The sequence below is a fragment of the Schistocerca gregaria genome, chromosome 4 (genome assembly GCF_023897955.1).
Source record: "Schistocerca gregaria isolate iqSchGreg1 chromosome 4, iqSchGreg1.2, whole genome shotgun sequence".
Taxonomy (NCBI): Eukaryota; Metazoa; Arthropoda; class Insecta; order Orthoptera; family Acrididae; genus Schistocerca; species Schistocerca gregaria.
In genome coordinates this window covers 698,384,765-698,407,564 of record NC_064923.1, presented here as the reverse complement: position 1 = coordinate 698,407,564, position 22,800 = coordinate 698,384,765, and the positions used below count along the sequence as shown (strand labels likewise).

The following is a 22,800-nucleotide window of genomic DNA, read 5'->3' as shown; positions in this document are numbered from 1 at the left end:
CTTCCGTACAAGACGAGTACCTTCACAATAGACTTCCTTTACATTTGTACTCGACATTTTCTTTGTATTGCTAATCTGCATTTTATGTTCGTCGGTCATAGTTGTTATTCTGCCCAAGTATCAAAACTCATGTACTACCTCTAGTGTCTCATTGCCTAACATAATTATTTCGGGATCGCCCGGTTTGATTCGATTACATTCCGTTAGACTTCGGTATCTTCGTTTTATAACCTCGCTTCAAGACACTGTTCAGACCGTTCAACTGCTCTTCCAGTGCTTTGCCACATCTTACAACAAACCTCCAAAGTTTTTATTTGCTCTTCCTCAGCTGTATTTCCCTTTCCTAATTTCCCTTTGTTTTCCATACAGCTTGCTCATTGTACAGATTGAAGAATTTCGGAGCCATGTTACAGTCTTGTTCTACTTCCTCCTCAACTACCTGCTTCCATTTTGTTTCCTTCACTCTTACAACTGCCGCCAAGTTTCTGTACAAGTTGTAGATAACATTTCAGTCCGTGTGTTATATCCATAGTTTCAAATAGTGTATTCCAATCAACTCTGTTATAAGCTTTATCTAAGTCTACGAACGTTGTAAATATAGGTTTGCTTTTTTTTCAGCCTATCTTCTACGGTAAATCGTACGGTTAATAATGCTTCGCGTGTTCACACATTGCTCCGGACTCTAAGCTGATATTCCCAGATATTGGGTATTAAATGTTTCCATTCTACTGTAAATAATTTGTCAGTATTTTGCAATTGCGACTGACTGATTAAACTGATAATTCGGTTGTATTCACACCTGTCAGCATCTCCCTGCTTTGTAACTGGAATAACTTCGCATTAAGATACTGTAAGCTCCACTTTGGTTAATTCTTCTCTGGTTACTCGCTGTCAGCAATAACTCGATATCTAGCAAACATCTACAATGCATAGAACAACTTCTGAACTGGATGAAAACTACAGTGTTAGTTTATACGTATTGATTTGGTTATTCAACGATCAGAAGGCTTCCAACAGGTTTCAGAGATAGTGGAACTCTATAAGCTGATCGCCAATGCACGTAGTGTCCTTTCGTAACGCCATAAAACGTGCTTCCGCCGAGGATCGGGTGTCAGGTGGTATCGCGTGTCATCGATAGCTGATCTGGTGACAACACTACAAGAGACCTGGTGTCCATTTATAAGCCGAGTGCCACGAGTCTGATTTTCCAAGAAAATCTTTAATACGGAGAAGTGCAGCTCGCTCTGTTCGCCCCTGAGATCTAGAAGACGGTACATAATGGCGCCCATGTTGACGACGGTCCGACGAGTTAGGAAACATATTTGTTATTGTTCCGCACTGTCGTCTCTGTTATTGGATTTAGGATTCTGGCCTTCCTAGCAGATTAAACACAACACGTAGTTTTTTATGGGTACAACTTGGCATATGTAAAAGTGGCTATAGCTTTACTAATCAGAGTTCAAATAAATAAATTTGTAGAAAGCTAATATCTGAAGTTCCGTGAGGTTGCTAGCGGATGATGCTGTTGCATATCAGAAAATTACATCTCTAGAAAACTGAAGCGAATTGCACGAAGAACTGCGAAGAATCTATATACTTCATGCATGGACTAGCAGTTGACTCGCAAAATAAACAAATCCAAGCGTATTACGAAAAATTGGAAAGACCCGTTTTGCACGAGTGGAGGTAAATCACGGGACAGTCGTGAAACACCCAGGATTATCAGCACGGAACGATATAAAGTGGGACGATAAAAAAATTACAGGACAAGAAATTGCCAGACATAGGTTCAATGAAAAAATCTCGAGGAAATGTTTCATTACGAAATAAATCGTTTATGTAAAACTTGTTAGACCGAGTCCCGAGTATTGGTCATAATATTATGAGGAGGAGATCGAAACAGAGTGGTGTTACGTCTTCGGTTCTTTTAGTTAGTGCGAAACCATCTCGTGGACGGTCATCCCAGAGAACCGTTGAACATAACGGAGAAGTTTGTCTTTAAGAATGCAGGAACTTACACCCCAAGAAGAGCTAAACAACATTTCCCCATGACATTTTGGGGAAAATCTCACACATTCAAGCCAGTTCGGAAGCTTACGCGCACCATTCATATGGACTTAGAAAAGTGGGAATAAAAGTAACCATTGCGCATAGCAAGAGGTGGCTTACAGAGTACGTATGTAAAGGTAAATGAGTCACGGATTTACATACTGTTACAAGAACTGTTACAAGAAAGTGAAAGACGGCCCGTCAATTTTGCTTCGGATTAAAGTACAGTGAAGCGTTCTGCTGATTAATCAGTCACTCGTGGTCGTCACTGCGTTTTATTTTCTTCGAATGTCGAACGCTCACCGATAAGCGGTTGTCTCATCGTGTGATTCATAACCCGTATGCCTGTTCCGACGCTCGTGCTGGTGAGCGGCAAAGAAGGCGCATTTGTTACGTCGCTGGACTCATTTGGAGAAAGTAGGTGCAAATCCCCGTCCGGCCTTCCTGGTAATGGTTTCTCAAAGATGCACAGGGGCTGAAGGCAGTCAGCTCCATGGTCAAATGTATTTCCAGGTATTCGGCTGTAATAATCTTTGTTCCTCTATATTTCTTTTCCTTAGTACACGAGAAAATGTTAGCATTGTTCAAATTGCTCTGAGCACTATGGGACTTAACATATGAGGTCATCAGTCCCCTAGAACTTAAAACTACTTAAACCTAACTAACCTAAGAACATCACACACATCCATGCCCGAGGCAGGAGTCGAACCTGCGACCGTAGCGGTCGCGCGGATCCAGACTGAAGCGCCTAGAACCGCTCTGCCGCACCCGCCGGCTTGTTAGGATTGCCCAATTATTTTTTCTTTTTGTCAGTCTTCAGAGTGGCTAGATACGGCCCACACGATTTCTTCTCTTGTCCATAGCTCTTCATCTCGGAGTAGCATTTAATACTAACCTCCTCCCAACAGTTCTTGCCTTCTACACCTCCTCTCTCTATTATGGAAGTTTTTGCCTGATGCCTTAAAACGTGTCCTGTCATTCTGCGTCCCTTGCAGCCGGAACAATGGTCATCGGCGGAAATTCCCGTAGCCTGCGTATTAGACCTTTGACAGAATAATTTTGTACGTCACTTTTAATATATTTGCTATTGCTATCAGCATACAGAGGATAATGAAAGAATATTACGTTCTAAAAAAGTGATGACGCGTTCAACCAAATGTAATTATGTTCGTCTACAAAATACACACATCTACATCTACACTTTGCAAGCCACCTGACGCTGTGTGGCGGAGGGTACCTTGGTACTCTATAGGTTCTCCCTTCTATTCCAGTCTCGTATTGTTCGTGGTAAGAAAGATTGTCGGTATGCCTCTGTGTGGGCTCTAATCTCTCTGATTTTATCCTCATGGCCTCTTCGCGAGATATACGTAGGAGGAAGCAATATCCTTCTTGACTCCTCGGTGAGGGTATGTTCTCTAAACTTAAACAAAAGCTCGTACCGAGCTACTGAGCGTGTCTCCTGCAGAGTCTTCCACTGAAGTTTATCATCTCCGTAACGCTTTCGCGATTACTAAATGATCATGTAACGAAGCTCGCTGCTCTCCGTTGGATCTTCCTACATCTTCCTACATCTTCTATCAACGCTATCTGGTACGGATCCCACACCGGTGAGCAGTATTCAAGCAGTGGGCGAACAAGTTTACAGTAAATTACTTCATTTGTTTTCGGATTGCATTTCCTTAGGTTTCTTCCAATGAATCTGTCTGGCATCTGCTTTACCGATGATTAATTTTATATGGTCATTCTATTTCAAATCACTCCTAATGCGTACTCCCAGATAATTTATGGAATTAACTGCTTCCAGTTGCCAACCTGCTGTATTGTAGCTAAATGATAAACAATCTTTTTTTCTATGTATTCGCAGCACGTTACACTTGTCTACATTGAGATTCAATTGCCATTCCCTGCACCATGCGCCAATACGTTGCAGGTCCTCCTGCATTTCAGTACAGTTTTCCATTGTTACAACCTCTCGATATACTACAGCAACATCCACAAAAAAGCCTCAGTGCATTTCTGATGTTATCCACAAGGTCATTTATATACACTCTTGGAAATGGAAAAAAGAACACATTGACACCGGTGTGTCAGACCCACCATACTTGGCTCCGGACACTGTGAGAGGGCTGTACAAGCAGTGATCACACGCACAGCACAGCGGACACACCAGCAACCGCGGGGTTGGCCGTCGAATAGCGCTAGCTGCGCAGCATTTGTGCACCGCCGCCGTCAGTGTCAGCCAGTTTACCGTGGCATACGGAGCTCCATCGCAGTCTTTAACACTGGTAGCATGCCGCGACAGCGTGGACGTGAACCGTATGTGCAGTTGACGGACTTTGAGCGAGGGCGTATAATGGGCATGCGGGAGGCCGGGTGGACGTACCGCCGAATTGCTCAACACGTGGGGCGTGAGGTCTCCACAGTATATCGATGTTGTCGCCAGTGGTCGGCGGAAGGTGCACGTGCCCGTCGACCTGGGACCGGACCGCAGCGACGCACGGATGCACGCCAAGACTGAAGGATCCTACGCAGTGCCGTAGGGGACCGCACCGCCACTTCCCAGCAAATTAGGGACACTGTTGCTCCTTCGGTATTGGCGAGGACCATTCGTAACCGTCTCCATGAAGCTGGGCTACGGTCCCGCACACCGTTAGGCCGTCTTCCGCTCACGCCCCAACATCGTGCAGTCCGCCTCCAGTTGTGTCGCGACAGGCGTGAATGGAGGGACGAATGGAGACGTGGCTTCTTCAGCGATGAGAGTCGCTTCTGCCTTGGTGGCAATGATGGTCGTATGCGTGTTTGGCGCCGTGCAGGTGAGCGCCACAATCAGGACTGCATACGACCGAGGCACACAGGGCCAACACCCGGCATCATGGTGTGGGGAGCGATCTCCTACACTGGCCGTACACCTCTGGTGCACTGAATAGTGCACAGTACATCCAAACCGTCATCGAACCCATTGTTCTACCATTCCTAGACCGGCAATGGAACTTGCTGTTCCAACAGGACAATGCACGTCCGCATGTATCCCGTGCCACCCAACGTGCTCTAGAAGGTGTAAGTCAACTACCCTGGCCAGCAAGATCTCCGGATCTGTCCCCCATTGAGCATGTTTGGGACTGGATGAAGCGTCGTCTCACGCGGTCTGCACGTCCAGCACGATCGCTGGTCCAACTGAGGAGCGAGGTGGAAATGGCATGGCAAGCCATTCCACAGGACTACGTCCAGCATCTCTACGATCGTCTCCATGGGAGAATAGCAGCCTGCATTGCTGCGAAAGGTGTTATACACTGTACTAGTGCCGACATTGTGCATGCTCTGTTGCCTGTGTCTATGTGCCTGTGGTTGTGTCAGTGTGATCATGTGATGTATCTGACCCCAGGAATGTGTCAATAAAGTTTCCCCTTCGTGGGACAATGAATTCACGGTGTTCTTATTTCAATTTCCAGGAGTGTATATTGTGAACAGCAACGCTTCTACGACACTACCATGCGGCACACCTGAAATCACTCTTACTTCGGAAGACTTCTCTCTCTTGAGAGTGCCATGCTGCGTTCGGTTATCTAGGAACTCTTCAATCCAATCACACAATTGGTCTGATAGTCCATATGCTCTTACTTTGTTCATTAAACGACTGTGGCGTACTGTATCAAACGCTTGCGGAAGTCAAGAAACGCTGCACCTACCTGGCAACCCGTGTCTATGGCCATCTGAGTCTCGGGGACGAATAGCGCGAGCTAGGTTTCACACGATCGTCTTTTTCGAACCTATGCTGATTGCTACTGAGTAGATTTCTAGTCTCCAGAAAAGTCATTATACTCTAACATAATACATGTTCCAAAATTCTACAACTGATCGACGTTAGAGATATAGGTCTATAGTTCTGCACATATGTTCGACGTCCCTTCTTGAAAACGGGGATGACCTGTGCCCTTTTCCAATATTTCGGAACGCTACGCTCTTCTAGAGACCTATGGTACTCAGCTGCAAGAAGGGGGGGCAATTTCCTTCGCGTACTCTGTGTAAAATCGAACTGGTACCCCATCAGGTCCAGCGGCCTTTCCTCTTTTGAGTGATTTTAATTGTTTTTCTATCCCTCTGACATCTATTTCGACATCTACCATTTTGTCATCTGTGCGACAATCTAGAGAAGGAACTACAGTGCAGTCTTCCTCTGTGAAACAGCTTTGTAAAAAGGCATTTAGTATGTCGGCCTTTACTCTGTCATCTTCTGTTTCAGTACCATTTTGGTCGCAGAGTGTCTGGACATTTTGTTTTAATCCACCTACCGCTTTGACGTAAGACCAAAATTTCTTAAGATTTTCTGCCAAGTCAGTACATAGAACTTTAAGTTCGAATTCGTTGAACGTCTCTCGCATAGCCCTCCTCACACTACACTTCGCTTCGTGTAATTTTTGTTTGTCTGCAAGTCTTTTGTTATATTTATTTTTGCTGTGAAGTTCCATGTGAAGTGAAACAAAAGCGAGCACCGAAAATAGGCTTGTGAAGAGATCGCTAACCGGCTACATATGCTGATAGAGAAATCAATTTCGAATAACGACATTAATTTCCTATCAAAATTTTATGGACCATTCTCATTTTGTTTCCCACCAATCTGAAAAATACGGTTTCGGGAAAAACGCGTTTAAAGTTTTTGTTTACGTTTTTTGCGTGGGGGTTAAACATTCCCCTGGATCATACAGAAATCCTTCCAGATTCAAAGGTCGTCTTCCATATTCGTGGCCATGGTGGTTCTGGGGAACCTCTTTCGCAGCTTCTGTCATGCGTTGCTCGATACGCTTTTCGTCCGCCTTTGTGCAGACGTTGTAGCAGACTGGTCCGGACTCAGGTTCAAGCACGTTCATAATTTCCATAATGCGTGTTAGGCCGACGTTGGAGTTACATGTAGACTGTCAATCGTTTCTGGAGACACTTTTCCCAAATCGCCTTGTAACTCGATAACGGAGTTTCCGGAGAATTTGGAATGAACACCGCAATAGATATCCCAGAGGAGATTTTAAGCAAAAAAAATGATTTTTTGAAATTTTATTAGCATACTGTCGACGCCGAGAACAGTAGAGACAGAAAACATGCACTCGTGAGGTGTGGCTGGTGAAAGATTTCGGTTGTGCACTTTTAAAGGGACCATTCTGGCATTAGCCGTAAGTGATTTTGCGAAATCTCGGAAAAGGTAAATCGGGTTGGCCTGACGATACTGAACCACCGTCCTGACGAGTAGGGATCCAGCGTGTTGCCGCTATGGAAACTCGTTCGACGCTATTGTAATGCCACCAATGTCAACAGGACGTTTCATACAGGGCTATTTAATAAGAAAGGACAGATTTCAGTTGCTTATTACAGACAAATGGTGAAAGATTGAATTGCGTATGGCACTGGATAGAGGAAGGTTCAAAGTTGAATCATGTTCGCATAGACACTGCACAAAATAATCAACATGAGCATCATGCATTGCTCGAGAAATATCAAAGCAGTAGTCCATTTCATTCCACAGAGGAATCAACAGGTCCCATTTTGTTGAATAGACAGCTTCAACAGTTAGATTTCTCAGCTCTTGAAGAGTGGACGTGAAACAAAGATTCTGTCTTTTATGTACCCAAACAGAAAGAAAACACCGGTATGAGATCTGGTGACCTGGGAGGCCAAAGCAGTGAACAGGATCTTGTTGACCACCTCTTCCATTCCAATGCTGTGTAGTGCTGTTGTTAAGATACTGTCACGCTCAAGATGAAAGTGAGGCTGGACGTCGTTTTGCATTAAAATGAAATCATTGGAATTTTCGTGAAGTTGAGGAAACAACCGCCGGCCAGCGTGGCCGAGCGATTCTAGGCGCTGCAGTCTGGAACCGCGCGACCACTACGGTCGCAGGTTCGAATCCGGCCTCGGGCATGGATGTGTGTGATGTCCTTAGGTTAGTCAGGTTTAAGTAGTTCTGTTATAGGGGAATGATGACCTCATAAGTTAAGTCCCATAGTGCTCATAGCCATTTTTTTTTTTTTAGGAAACAACCAGTTTTGCAGCATGTCCAAATATGAAATTTCCGTCAATTTCCTCCGCAAAAAAAGTTTCATAAGCAGGAGTGGCACAAAACACTTGTTTCAATGAGTGTTTTTTATGTTCATCGACGATTCTTTTACCCACCCCCACCATTGTTAAAGCGGTTTACTTTACCCGGTAGATGGAACGTCGATTCGTCGGAAAAGATTAGCCACAAAAAAATGTCCTGTGCCAAATCCCGCAGGACTGATATGCAAAATCCATAACTTCTATTATTGTTGCCGGGATCCAATTGGTGCAGTAACTGAAGCTTGTAAGCCTTCACATATGCTGGCATCTTTTCAGTACACGCCACTCCGTTGTAGGAGAAGTTGAGTTCCTGGGCTCGGCGACTTCAGAAGGCTACGTGTGAACACATCCCGGATACAATCGACATTTTCATCAGACGAGTTTACGCGTACAACCAACGAAATTTGCAGGAAGAATAATTTATTAATTTAGTTTTTCTGACAGTTTCAATCTTACAGAAGAAGGGAAACCTTTTTCGGAAACTGGAATCGGATTCCAGCCAGAAAATCAGATATGTTGCATGCGTACAGTCAACTACGGTGTATGCGTACAATCAGTCACACGTCTTAGGATATGTTAGAGAGTCAGTATGAGGCAGCAAAGCAGACCAACAGCAGAGAGAAAAGCGGCATTAGCAGGAGAAGACCCAGACTGGACTCCTGCTTCAGAGGCGCTCCCACGGCTGTGGGAAGCTGTATTATGCAACGAGACTGACACACCTGCCGCCTACAAGCTGTAGGTCCCTCTCTTGGCCACAAACTCAGTCTCACACGCAAGTCCACTAAGTCCACTCTTCATTTGGTTCTTATTTTCGTTTTCTGCACTTTCGTTCTCTTCACCTTCGCCGACTCTTCTTGTTCCTCGCCTACTCCTCTCGCTCCTTTGCCTTCCCCTCCGTCTCGCTCCTTTGCCTTCTCCTCCGTCTCGTTCCTTTGCCTTCAAATGGCTCTGAGCACTATGGGACTTAACATCTGTGGTCATCAGTCCCCTAGAACGTAGAACTACTTAAACCTAACTAACCTAAGGACATCACACACATCCGAGGCAGGATTCGAACCTGCGACCGTAGCAGTCTCGCGGTTCTGGACTGAGCGCCTGATCCGGTAGACCACCGCGGCCGGCATTCCTTTGCCTTCCCCTCACTTACATTGTATTCATCAAATGCTATTGGTACCAAAAATAAATGTAGTAGGAAGATAAACGATTACTACTGAAGTAGTTGCTTTTATTGGGTTGCCTTGCTTGCACACAGCAACTATACAGCCTCCTCACGAGCCCATATGTGTTTAGGCAAACTATGGAAAAATGTGGGCAACGGAGATTAGCAACAGTTTACAGTAGTTTGTTCAATGACATTAGACATTATTGTATCGTGAATGTGAAGAGGTTGCGTAGCAATGGAGTAAAATGTTCACTTCCACTGCTTAAGCACCGATCTAATACTCTTTTTTCCTAAAAAAAAGTCTCGTGTTAGCACACAGAATTGTTTAATGAAACTCTGATAACCAAACCACTCAGTTGACACTCATTAATTCAAGGACGGTAATAAGATAAAGAGAATAAAGTAATTTTGCATATTGGGGCCACGTCATTATAAACCACTGAAGAAACTAAATTACCGATGTTTTAACCGCCCAGAAGTGGACCGCAGCATGCCGGTCGAAATGTCTGAAGTTTAGTTGCTTCGGTAATTTGTAATACGCCCGTCACCGAATATTATTTTACTCAAAATAACTCCGGCCATGGAAGCCTACAGACTCGGAATGTTGCAGTGTGCGCACCGTTACACTATTTCACTTGCAGCAGAATCCTACTCGATAAATAATACAATTCTCAAGGCTGTCAATTCAACTAAATACCTGGGTGTTAAAATTACGAACAACTTCAGTTGGAAGGACCACATAGATAATATTGTCGGGAAGGCGAGTCAAAGGTTGCGTTTCATTGGCAGGACACTTAGAAGATGCAACAAGTCCACTAAAGAGACAGCTTACACTACACTCGTTCGTCCTCTGTTAGAATATTGCTGCGCAGTGTGGGATCCTTAACAGGTGGGATTGACGGAGGACATCGAAAGGGTGCAAAAATGGGCAGCTCGTTTTGTATTATCACGTTATAGGGGAGAGAGTGTGGCAGATATGATACACGAGGTGGGATGGAAGTCATTACAGCATAGACGTTTTTCGTCGCGGCGAGACCTTTTTACGAAATTTCAGTCACAAACTTTCTCTTCCGAATGCGAAAATACACTCCTGGAAATGGAAAAAAGAACATATTGACACCGGTGTGTCAGACCCACCATACTTGCTCCGGACACTGCGAGAGGGCTGTACAAGCAATGATCACACGCACGGCACAGCGGACACACCAGGAACCGCGGTGTTGGCCGTCGAATGGCGCCAGCTGCGCAGCATTTGTGCACCGCCGCCGTCAGTGTCAGCCAGTTTGCCGTGGCATACGGAGCTCCATCGCAGTCTTTAAGACTGGTAGCATGCCGCGACAGCGTGGACGTGAACCGTATGTGCAGTTGACGGACTTTGAGCGAGGGCGTATAGTGGGCATGCGGGAGGCCGGGAGGACGTACCGCCGAATTGCGCAACACGTGGGGCGTGAGGTCTCCACAGTACATCGATGTTGTCGCCAGTGGTCGGCGGAAGGTGCACGTGCCCGTCGACCTGGGACCGGGCCGCAGCGACGCACGGATGCACGCCAAGACCGTAGGATCCTACGCAGTGCCGTAGGGGACCGCACCGCCACTTCCCAGCAAATTATGGACACTGTTGCTTCTGGGGTATCGGCGAGGACTATCGCAACAGTCTCCATGAAGCTGGGCTACGGTCCCGCACACCGTTAGGCCGTCTTCCGCTCACGCCCCAACATCGTGCAGTCCGCCTCCAGTTGTGTCGCGACAGGCGTGAATGGAGGGACGAATGGAGACGTGTCGTCTTCAGCGATGAGAGTCGCTTCTGCCTTGGTGGCAATGATGGTCGTATGCGTGTTTGGCGCCGTGCAGGTGAGCGCCACAATCAGGACTGCATACGACCGAGGCACACAGGGCCAACACCCGGCATCATGGTGTGGGGAGCGATCTCCTACACTGGCCGTACACCTCTGGTGATCGTCGAGGGGACACTGAATAGTGCACGGTACATCCAAACCGTCATCGAACCCATTGTTCTACCATTCCTAGACCGGCAACTTGCTGTTCCAACAGGACAATGCACGTCCGCATGTATCCTGTGCCACCCAACGTGCTCTAGAAGGTGTAAGTCAACTACCCTGGCCAGCAATGTCTCCGGATCTGTCCCCCATTGAGCATGTTTGGGACTGGATGAAGCGTCGTCTCACGCGGTCTGCACGTCCAGCACGATCGCTGGTCCAACTGAGGCGCGAGGTGGAAATGGCATGGCAAGCCGTTCCACAGGACTACATCCAGCATCTCTACGATCGTCTCCATGGGAGAATAGCAGCCTGCATTGCTGCGAAAGGTGGTATACACTGTACTAGTACCGACATTGTGCATGCTCTGTTGCCTGTGTCTATGTGCCTGTGGTTCAGTCAGTGTGATCATGTGATGGATCTGACCCCAGGAATGTGTCAATAAAGTTTCCCCTTCCTGGGACAATGAATTCACGGTGTTCTTATTTCAATTTCCAGGAGTGTATTTTGTCGAGCCCAACCTACATAGGTAGGAATGATCATCAAAATAAAATAAGAGAAATCAGAGCTCGAACAGAAAGGTTTAGGTGTTCGTTTTTCCCGCTCGCTGTTCGGGAGTGGAATAGTAGAGAGTTAGTATGATTGTGGTTCGATGAACCCTCTGCCAAGCACTTAAATGTGAATTGCAGAGTAGTCATGTAGATGTAGATGTAGATGTAGATGATGATTCAGTTGCAGACGGTTTCGTCCAGGGAGTTAGAAGTCCACTACGGACCGAAATATTAATTTGCGCTGCTTGGCACTCGAGCAAGTGACATACGCAGTCACGTAGTTTGTATTGTTTGCGAAGCGAGTACGCGTGTGAATTGAGTACAAGGCCGCTCCCAGGAACCTCGGCAGCAAATTAGAACCGTCGGAGTCAACACCAGTGTACTATTTCAAATGTACATAGTAGCGCATGCAGGGTCGTTACTCTTCTGGAAAGCCTGGGATTCGCAGGGAATTATATTATACCAGGAAAAATCAGGGAAATCTTAAAGGTCCCGAGTTCGAGTCTCGGTCGGGCACACAGTTTTAATCTGCCAGGAAGTTTCATATCAGCGCACACTCCGCTGCAGAGTGAAAATCTCATTCTGGAAACATCCCCCAGGCTGTGGCTAAGCCATGTCTCCGCAGTATCCTTTCTTTCAGGAGTGCTAGTTCTGCAAGTTTCGCAGAAGAGCTTCTGTAAAGTTTGGAAGGTAGGAGACGGATACTGGCAGAAGTAAAGCTGTGAGTACCGGACGTGAGTCGTGCTTCGGTAGCTCAGTTGGTAGAGCACTTGCCCGCGAAAGGCAAAGGTCCCGAGTTCGAGTCTCGGTCGGGCACACAGTTTTAATCTGCCAGGAAGTTTCATATCAGCGCACACTCCGCTGCAGAGTGAAAATCTCATTCTGGTATTTCAGGAGTCTCATAAAGTCTCAGGGAATTCTGCGTTTTTAACCTAGCGTTGAAACTGAATTTTATAAACCACAAATTTTAAAACACAAAGATAAAAGTGTGTTAATTAGATGAATATTACTCCATGTACGTTATCTGTTAAAGAACTGCGATTAAACTATTACCTATGGCTGGTATATAGCTCAGCGGAGAGGAAAGGAAAGTTATTGTGTGTTATGCTGCTCCCTCCCCCCCCCCCCTTCCCCCCTCTTCCATCCGCCACCATTAATTTATCAGGAGCTTCTTGCTCCCGTCTTCTTCCTAACAGCCGCAATTCTCAGGGAATTATTTTTTCCAAGTTTTAGTAGCCTCCCCGGCATTCCTTTGCTACTACAGTACGGAATATCAGTTTGTCGCAGTTTGTATTATTATTGTAGCTAGAATGCTAGAAACCATACACAAGCACACAAATATATATTTATTTTGTTACAGTGCGCAGATTCTGACTAAGCGTTTCGCTGGGTTTACCTTGATCGTAAGGCAAGTCCCGTAAATAGTATCCCCTCCCGTTGGTTCGATTGGGAACCTTTCTCGTTCACTATCAGTTCACCCGGTAACTGGCTGAAGAGAACGAAGAGCATAAAAAAGCTTAGATTGGTATACACAATCAGTTCCTTTGGGAGATAGATTCAGACACTTCAGTTTAAAGTGTAACAATGATAGATGTTTTTGCAGCGGAAAAGGCAGAAAACTGAAAAGCGTAAGCTAAACTTGGTCCACAGAGGACGCAAAAGGAAATGTTAAAAAAAAAAAAAAAAAAAAAAAACTTATTACGCACTGCGCTGTAATGGTGCAATAGTTAAACTCTAAAGAAAATGAAAGAACTATTCCCGCTGGACACTTAATGTAAAGATGGCTTACAATGAGAAATTTTACATATTAGTACTTAGTTTAAAGCATTGGTAACTTATGTGTGATGCCGTGTGCGCAACAGGAGATTTACATATTTTTTTTTATTTTGTACCGCCGTTGAAGGTGCTGCTGTTTACGTGTTAGATACCCCTTCAATTTCTCTTTGTCGGCCGCTGTTTAGCTCCTCTCATTACTGTAATGTCAGCCTCGATAGCTGAGTGGCCAGCTCGGCGGAATGCCATGCAAAGGGGCCGGGTTCGAATGCTGGCTGGATCGGAGATTTTCTCCTCTCAGGGGACTGGGTGTTTTGTTGTCTTCGTCATCAACTCATCCCCATCGACGCGCAAGTCGCTGAAGTGGCGTAACCTAAAGACTTGCACCAGGCGACCGGTCTAACAGGAGTAGTCCCTTTATTACTGTGTTGATTAGAACAGACCATGAGCGCGATTAGTTTTCCTGTATAAAATTAATACTTTCAAAATATATCCAGAAACGTGTGCTACTGTAGAGCTCCAACGTGTAGTATGGTCTGAGTTTACATTTATAGGTATTCCCAAATGGCAGGATGTGTTTACTATAGTCTACATCTAAGAGTATGTACTACCTACTTCCCACTGTGAAACGCTGTCGTGATTCTATCGAGTCCTTTGGCCAGGCTTAAGAACAAATGACTGTAGTGAACCGACAAATAGCACTACCGTTCACAAACCTCAGTTCGTGGTCGTTGGGGGGAGTACACACTGACTGGATTATTACTGGAGGTCATTCCCGAATGCTTACACAGAGCCGGACATAAGTGCAAAAGGATATCACTCTCAACACGTTAACTGTTCGTCGCATTGCAGGGATGTCAGCTTTTTGGGCCTAAACTGTGTCCACCATTCCCCTGCACACTACTCCAATCTTCCTTCCTGGTTCACGCACTAACTGTTACAGTGAAGGTGATAGAAGACGCCCTATAAAAACATATATTTGGCATAATTGTCCACCATGTTATTTCTCACGGCCACTTGATTGTACAGGGTGACGCAGTTAAAGGTAGCCCGCACCCCATTTGAATGCGAATGCAATATTTCGACTTTTGAAATAAAAAGCTACAACAATGGACAGTTCTATGGAGTCATCGATTATTAACATTCTTCTATCGTCATTTCAGTTTATTTCATCAGCGAAGTTAGACATTTCTCTTTGCGGTCTGCAAAATGACTTTTTCGATAGAAGAAACAATTGAAATTTTGGAAGCGTATGTAACAACAGGTTTGATGTAGAAAACTCGCGAAATTTTCGGGGTCAAGTATCCGGACAGAGGACTATCAGCAAAGAGAGTAACACAGTGTCTGTGTAAAAACTGGCGCACCTACGGATGTCTAAAATGTAAAGACAAAGAATTACTTCAATTCACACACCATAAATTATTGCAGACATTCGCCGAAGAATTATTCAGAGTCCAAAGAAGTCTTACACGTAAATTAGCCCAACAGGAGCTTGTAAGTAGGAGGAATTACCAGCATATATTGAAAAGTCTTAATCTGAAACCATATTGTGTGGCGGTTGTGCAGCAGTTACGGGAGGATGACAGAAACGTGTAGATTACTGCGCGTGGCTTTTGAATAACATCAACGATGGTTAATTAGATCCTTTCCATTACATCTCGAGTAATGAAGTATGTTTTAATCTCGGTCATTGGATTTCACAGAATGCGAGGCACTGGACAACGGAGAACCCTAACATTGCGCTAGCAATCACTCCACGATGAAACAATCGGCGTATGGTGCACTATAACAGGAACTGGCATCATTGGACCGATATATTTTGACACTACCTTCAACACAGTTTCATATATGGAAAATTCTGATAAATTTTCTCCGCCACACACAGTCAGGTGGCTTGCGGATTATGGATGTGGATGTAGAATATGAAAGACAATACTGCTTGTTCCTGCAATATTCCACACGTCTAAGGTATCCCCGGGACAAGTCCATGACATCTTCACTGAGGAACGAACTACCAGCAAACATCTATGGCCTCCACGTTCTCCGAATCTACCATCGTGTGATTTTCTCCTGTGGGGACACTTGAAGGTCTGAGAAACAAATCCACGCACAATATAGGAAATGAAAGATACCATCAGCCGTGAAGTAGACGCCATTGATATGCGAACCTTACGCCGGGTCTATCAGAAATTGATTAAACGGGCACAGCAGTGTATTGATGTTCCTGGGGGCCACTTTCAACATTTTCTACACGTTTTTCATTGTTTTTTTTTTATTGCAAATAACTGTTAAGTCCATTTCAGCTCCTTGTTTCTAAAATTTCGCTGCATTTCTTTTATACTTGCACGAGCTACTTTCATCTGCACCACCTTTTACTTCTCCATGATTGATTAGAATAGCAGTCAATATTTCGGCCCCGTCAGGCGGAGTTAGCTGCAGGTTTCGAATGTGATGTCATAGCTGTGAAGCAACGCTGTGTTGCTTGATGGCACTCATTTAGTCTGACTTCAGTGACATTTGAAAATGTAGCTACACCTATGGTGTCGACTGTCATGGAAGTGTGCAGATTTCGTGCGGAAATCTGGTATGATGAAGACTAAAGTGACAGAAAAACGAAAATTACCGAGACGAGAGACCTGCGTGGAAGATTATTACCTGTGATAAGTAACGAGCTTTAGACAGGGCAGTGTCGGGAGAGAATGCGACGGGATTGTAAGAAGAAAATAAGCATCGTAGAGTTATCATTCATGGACGTATTTCGAACTAGTTAAATCCAAAGAGCACACTTAAGCAGAGCAAACAGTAAAATACGTGGACAATCTGTAGACGTGCAGAACGTGATCTGGCCTGCTGAGTCCGCGTCGACAATGTTCCCAACATGCTGAACTGTGGAACACCGTGGAGGTTCTGTAATTGTATGGGCAGCATGTTCTATGGCCACGATGAAGTGACAAGCCAATAGTAACATCTAACAAACCATTTCAGGTGAGCGTGCACAATAAATGGTGAATGCAGTTTTTCCACCAGGAGACAGTGTCTATCTAGATGATTATGTCCCCACCTATACTAATTAATATGTCTATTAGTTCTCAATGAAACGCCTTTGTAATATTGAATTTTGTCGAACGTCGTAGCAGACGAACGAAAAGATTTGTTATTTCCATAGAATGCTTAAAACTACTGTTCTACAGACTAATTTTTCTATGTAAATCACATAATTGCAGAATTGTGGTGGAACTCTTCTGTTATCGGTCAGTTGTTTAGTGTTAAAGAAAGCAGTGAAGTGCGTAGCATGCATAAAATTATAGGTGACATGTATACGTTTGTTCGACAAATTTAGCTAGCCAGGTATATTATATAAGAAAACTAGCGACCCCAGCAACGCTTCGCAGTTACTGAACGAATGCGGGAACTGAGTTTATGTCCTAATCTCGTTCCCCCTCCCCCCTTCTCTCTCTCTCTCTCTCTCTCTCTCTCTCTCTCTTTCTTTCTCGTCCATCCCCTTCTCTCCGTCCGTTTCCTCTTCTTCCCTTTCTCTGACCTTGAGCCTTGTTCCTGTTATTACAAAATATTTATTGAAGTCACTTGAAATGAGTGGGTAAATCGGTCGAGATCATTGGTACATGGGGTGTTAGAGAGAACTCTTCAACCGATTGATCCGTGAGGATAGTAGCTTCTATGACAGTATTTCGCAATTATTAATCTGAGAAAAGATAGTATTACAAAGTTTCGGATGATTCAATTGCTGTAGTAATATTCTGGTCATAAGCCGATGATCCACAAATAAAACTTTCCCTTTAAAACTGACTTCGAGGAAGAAAACAACGAAGTACTGTGTAGTACTTACAATTGTTGGTTAAAATAAGTTATAAGGAGAGATATACATGGCGAGCAACGGTGGTGTACACTTTTTGTAATTGTTTAAATGCCCTTCTTTCATTGTAAGTCTCTACATAGTTGTTAAAAAAAATGTCCGTCCGAATGTTTACTAGAGCATCGTGCAAAAATTTGAAGTAAATAAGTGAAGAACCTTTCGAGATATTTGGTAACAACGTCTTGTTTGTATGGTAGCACAGATAAATGAACAGTTTTTGATAACTGTTTGGGGGTTTTCATCTGCCACCGATTAAATTCAGGAATAACAGACAAACATCAGAGCAGTATGAAGCACTATAAATACATATTCCTTTCATAATATCAAAACGCTTAGAGTTTTGATGGCAGATATCCATACAAGTAGTGAGTAGAGGATTCACTACCAGACTTTTCATTTAGCTTGGGTATTTGATAGTGACAGTTCTAAGTTCTCAATGTTCATATTTTGACCATTAGGCGACTCATGTTGGATACCTAGCAGTTTCAATTCCCTTACAGTATTGTTGACAGTGCTTAGTTTCGGCAGTAACAGGTGCTATTTTGTACCTGCTGTAAACAAAAGGCTGCAAAGCGCACACTGAACGAGATGGCACAGCAATAAGACACTGGACACGTATTCGGAAGTTTGCTGGTTCAGTGCCCCATATCTTGTTATTATGTCTTAGATTTTAGTGACTAGTGTGATAAATTATACCTGATGCGAAAACTAAATTACTGGGAAAAAAATCTATATTTTCAGAATACACAGAAAGTAAAACACTGTGGTCGTCTGTTTCTGTCACTGGTATAGGACGATAGAATGGCATTATTAAAATTTCATTTCAGGCCAACTAAGGACTATGTTTGGATTTATCTCCGTTGAGAACGTTCTTCCGTTCAGTCTGCACTTCTAACTCCTCTTTTGGTCTTGCCTCCCCACCCATGTTCTTTAGCTGTTTTCCTGTTTTGGAAGACTGTGTGGTTGTTCTTTGTTAATCTACTTTCATTCGTTGTTTCTAGATGCCCATAGGGTGTAACACATCCATTGCTGATGTCATCAGTTATTTTAGGGCATAATTAATTCATTACCTTACTTGCTGGTCCTAATATTTTTCGTAAGATTCTTCTTTCCTTTCGAAAAAGTCTAAACCCATTTTGTCTCCAGAAAAAATTGTTTCCCACCCATAGAGGAATCAGAGTATTAAACTGTAGGATAAAGCTTTCAATTAAATCATTACAAAACATTTCTTTGCACAGACTTATCACTTTCATGTATGCTCTTATCATTTTTTTAGTTGTGATTTTATTTAGTACTTCTCAATCTTTACTTTTATACGTTCACCCACAGATATTTGAAGTTGTATGTGTTTCTGATGTTGCCGTGTTTCGTTTTTAAAATTCTTGATGGGTTACTTTCATTTGTCATGCCTTCTGTCTTTTAAAAAGATACGTGTAGATGTGCCTTTTCATCCGGCTACGTCAGAATTTGTAGTCTGTTCTTTGCAGTCTCCAAGGTTCTATCCTTCATTACGAGGTCGTATGCAAAGACCGAACAGTATATTGCTTCTTGCGATCTACCCGCATTTTTTAGTTAGTAACTTTCCCCCCTTCTTTCTTCCATTGTCTAAACCTTTTTCCTGCACACAGTTGAATACTACCGTCTCTTTTTCTAGACTCCTGATACAACGCGACTAGAAGTTGTTCCATTAAACTTAACTATACATTTATCATTTAATTTTTTATAGAGAATGTATTTCGTCTGTAATACATGAGTTTTTATTTTCAACGTTCCTCTGCATTAAACATATTTCCAATTTCTGTAAGCCGCATAGCGTTTATTTGGGATTACGTGGTGTATCGTTTCGAGCCCAGTCTGTGTGACAGGAGAATAAAAGTAGCCACTAAAGGCATCACAGCTGTTTTATGAATCATTCCCTGCTCGAGCGATGACTCGATTTAGGACTGTGTTAACTCTGCACGGCGAACTGTCCTCGCAGGAGTGTTCGTCGACCTCCTGCTATTGCGTCAAGCTGTACACGGAACAGTGTTCGCAGACATTGAAAACGGTGTAGAAAACATAGGAAACCCTCAGTCGTCTTATACAAGCCGCTCATTAGGAGCTCTAAGAAACGGAGCAATTTTTCTGCTTGCCCTTGAGACTGCTACTTGAAGTTAGAGGAACACGAGCCGGAAACGACCCATTCCTGTTAATTCCGGCACGGCACGGCACGGCAAGGCGCCAGCGACTGGGTTCCATTTCGGCACAGGGCGTGAAATTCAAGGACAGAGTGAAACAGGGAAACTGCAAGGAAAGCTGTACTTGAGTACGAAACTCGCTCCTCTTCTTAAAAATTCACCATGTCAGTTTTCATTTGCTGTTACTGCCTTACGTCGCACATAAGCAAACTCACTTGTCTGGAAAACAGTTAAGGATCACAAAAAAAATCGGGTAAAAAATTAACCCACACAGATGAGCAATTCCTAGACATAACTTGCTGCAGTCATTTTCTCGATCATATGGAGTAGAAATGTAGGGCTTAGGAAAGAAATGAAGGTAGGATTTAACGTTCCATCAACAAAGAGGTCATTAGAGACGGAATACATGTTTGAATTCTGCAAGGAAATCGTCCGTGCCCTTCCGAAGAAACAGTCCACCGCAAGCAGATTTGAAATTTCGCCCTCGTGTGACTTACCGTGTAGTCACTCGTTCGTTGCCCGTCCAAGAGACCACGAAAACTTCTTGTTGTCGAAGGACTGTGACGTAGTTTGCTGTCCATTTTCTCTCTTCACGCTAGTGGTACTGACACAAAGATACATAGCAATGCTTTCTTAGCCGGCAGACATCGCTTGAGCACAGTGATCGTATGTGTAGTGCTGGTAGTAGTCAGGTTAATTTATGCTTCGAGAAGACTTTGACAGTACCCTCAAATACCTAAGCCGATACAGAGCCGCTTTAGTTATCAATGTTTGTTCAGAAATATTCGGATCGTTTGGGGAGCCAGCCTTGATAAAACTACTACACATTGCACGCAGAATACATCAGACTTCAAGAAAAATGTGAAAATTCCTGTCCCAAAGAAGACAGGTGCTGACAGGTTGAACATAAGCGATTCATCAGTTTAATAGCTCATCGCCGCGAAATAACAACACATTATCTACAGAAGAATGGAAAAAACCTCCAAAAAGCCAACCTCGGGGAATATCGGTTTGGCTTTCGAAGAAATGTAGTAACATGGAAGGCAATACTGACTCCACGGCTTAGAACATAGGTTACACAAAGGCAAACCTAAAATTACTGCGTTTGTAGATTCAGAGAAAGCTTTTGACAGCACTGACTGGAAGTCATTCTTTGAAATTCTGAAGCTAGCGGTGATCCAATAGAGAGAAGAAAAGTTACGTAAAACTTGTACAGAAACCAGACTACTTTGCAAGAGTCGAAGGACATGAAAGGGTAGCAGTGGTTGAGGAGTGAGGTAGGGGTGCAGGCAGTTCCCGTCGTTTTTCAATGTATACGCTCAGCAAACTATGAAAGAAACCAAGTAGAAATTTGGAAACGTAAATGTAATTCAGACAAAAGGAAAAACTTTAAAGTTTGTTGACGACATCGTAATTCTGTCAGAAATGACAAAGGACTTGGCAGAGCAGTTGAACATAATGGAAAGTGTCTGCAAAAGAGGTAATAAGGTGAACATAAACAAAAGTAAAACAACAGTAATGGAATGTAGTAGAATAAAATCAGGCGATGCCGAGCGAGCTACATTAGGAAATGAAACTCTAAAAGCACTTAACTTGTGCAGAAAAATAACTGATAAAGGCCGAGGTATGTAGGATATAAGATGAACAATGTCAACTGCAAGTAAAACATTTTAAAAAACAAATTTGTGAATATAAAATAAAAATTTAACTGTTCGAAAGTACTTTCTGATGGCATTTCTTTGAAGTGAAAATTGGAGATAAAATGTTCAGAGAAGGAGGGAATACAAACTTTTGGAATGCGGCACTTAAGAAGAAAATTAGATTGATAGATCGAATAAGTAATGCGCAGGTACTGCATCTTATTGAGGTAAAGGGAAATTTATAGCACAACTCAACTTCATAGGTCTCATCCCGAGGCATCAAACGAATCGTCAATTGGAGAATAAAGGTGGTATGAGAGTAAAAGTTCGAGGCTTGGATTCAGTGAGCTGCCTCAGATGGATTTAGGTTACTGTAGTAATAGAAGACTGCTGAAGTTTTAAAGTTCACCTTTAAGAAATCGTTCACACAAGAGAATCCTACAAACAGACCGTAGTTTGACCACCGCAGAGACTCCCGCGAGGAGGAGAGAGTAATAAGGGTCCCTAGCGTAGACAAGCAATTGAAAGAGATGAAAACTAGTTGCCACGTTCGCATGGACTCCCCGTTCGGCTTTTCCAGAAGGTATTCTACGGCATTGGCCCCTTAGTAAGCTTGCATTTCTCGTGAATCGCGCGCCCAACGTGAAATCTTAAGCGACTGGAAACAGCTGCAGGTGACTCCGGTATGTAAGAAAGGCTAAAAAGAGAAAAAAATGCATAATCACATTCCAATAACGTCGGTTTGCTGCAGAATTCTTGAACACATTCTGAGTTCGGATGTAATAAATTTCCTTTAGACGGAAAGCTTCTGTCCGCAAATCAGCACGGATTTAGAAAGCATCGCTCATGGGAAATCAGTTTGCACTATTCTAACATGATGTCCTGCGAACCATGGATGAAGGGCAACAGACAGATTCCATATTCCTACATTTCCGGAAAGCGGTGCTGCACTGCATGCTGTTGACTAATATCCGTGAATGGCTCAGAAGATTCCTTAATAGGACCCAGTAAGTTGCCCTCGACGGTGAGTGTTCATCACAGGAAAGGGTATCGTCTGGAGAGCCCTAGGGCAGTGTGGTAGGGCCGCTCTTATTATCTATACACTCAAATGATTAACGGACAGGGTGAGCAGGAATTTACGGCTGTTCGCCGATAAGGCGGTGGTGCACGGGAAGGTCGTTGTTGAGTCACTGTAAGAGGATACCTGATCACTTGGACAGAATTTGTAGTTGATATGGTGAATGGAAATTTGCTCTGAATATAGAAAAATATAAGTTAATGCGGTGAGTCGGAAAACCAATCATGTGACGTCAGAGTACATAATTAGTAGTATGCTGCTTGTCACAGTCACACTGATTACATATCGAGGTGTAACGTTACAGAGGGACACGAAATGGAACGAGACGCCATGTTGGTAGTGGGGAAGGCGACTGGTCTACTTCGTCTTCTTGGGAGAATTTTGGCAAAGTATATCACAGCTATAAAGCAGACGG

At 43.8% G+C, this 22,800-nt stretch overlaps 1 protein-coding gene and 1 non-coding gene across 2 annotated transcripts in view; both read left to right on the top strand.

Moving 5' to 3' along the window:
• LOC126267486 (uncharacterized) overlaps positions 1–22,800 on the top strand; it is a 319,130-nt gene that overhangs the window by 212,276 nt on the left and 84,054 nt on the right. The gene's annotated exons all lie outside the window — the stretch shown is intronic.
• On the top strand, positions 12,586–12,660 carry Trnas-cga (transfer RNA serine (anticodon CGA)). The gene has a single exon. It is a non-coding gene; the product is annotated as a tRNA-Ser (tRNA).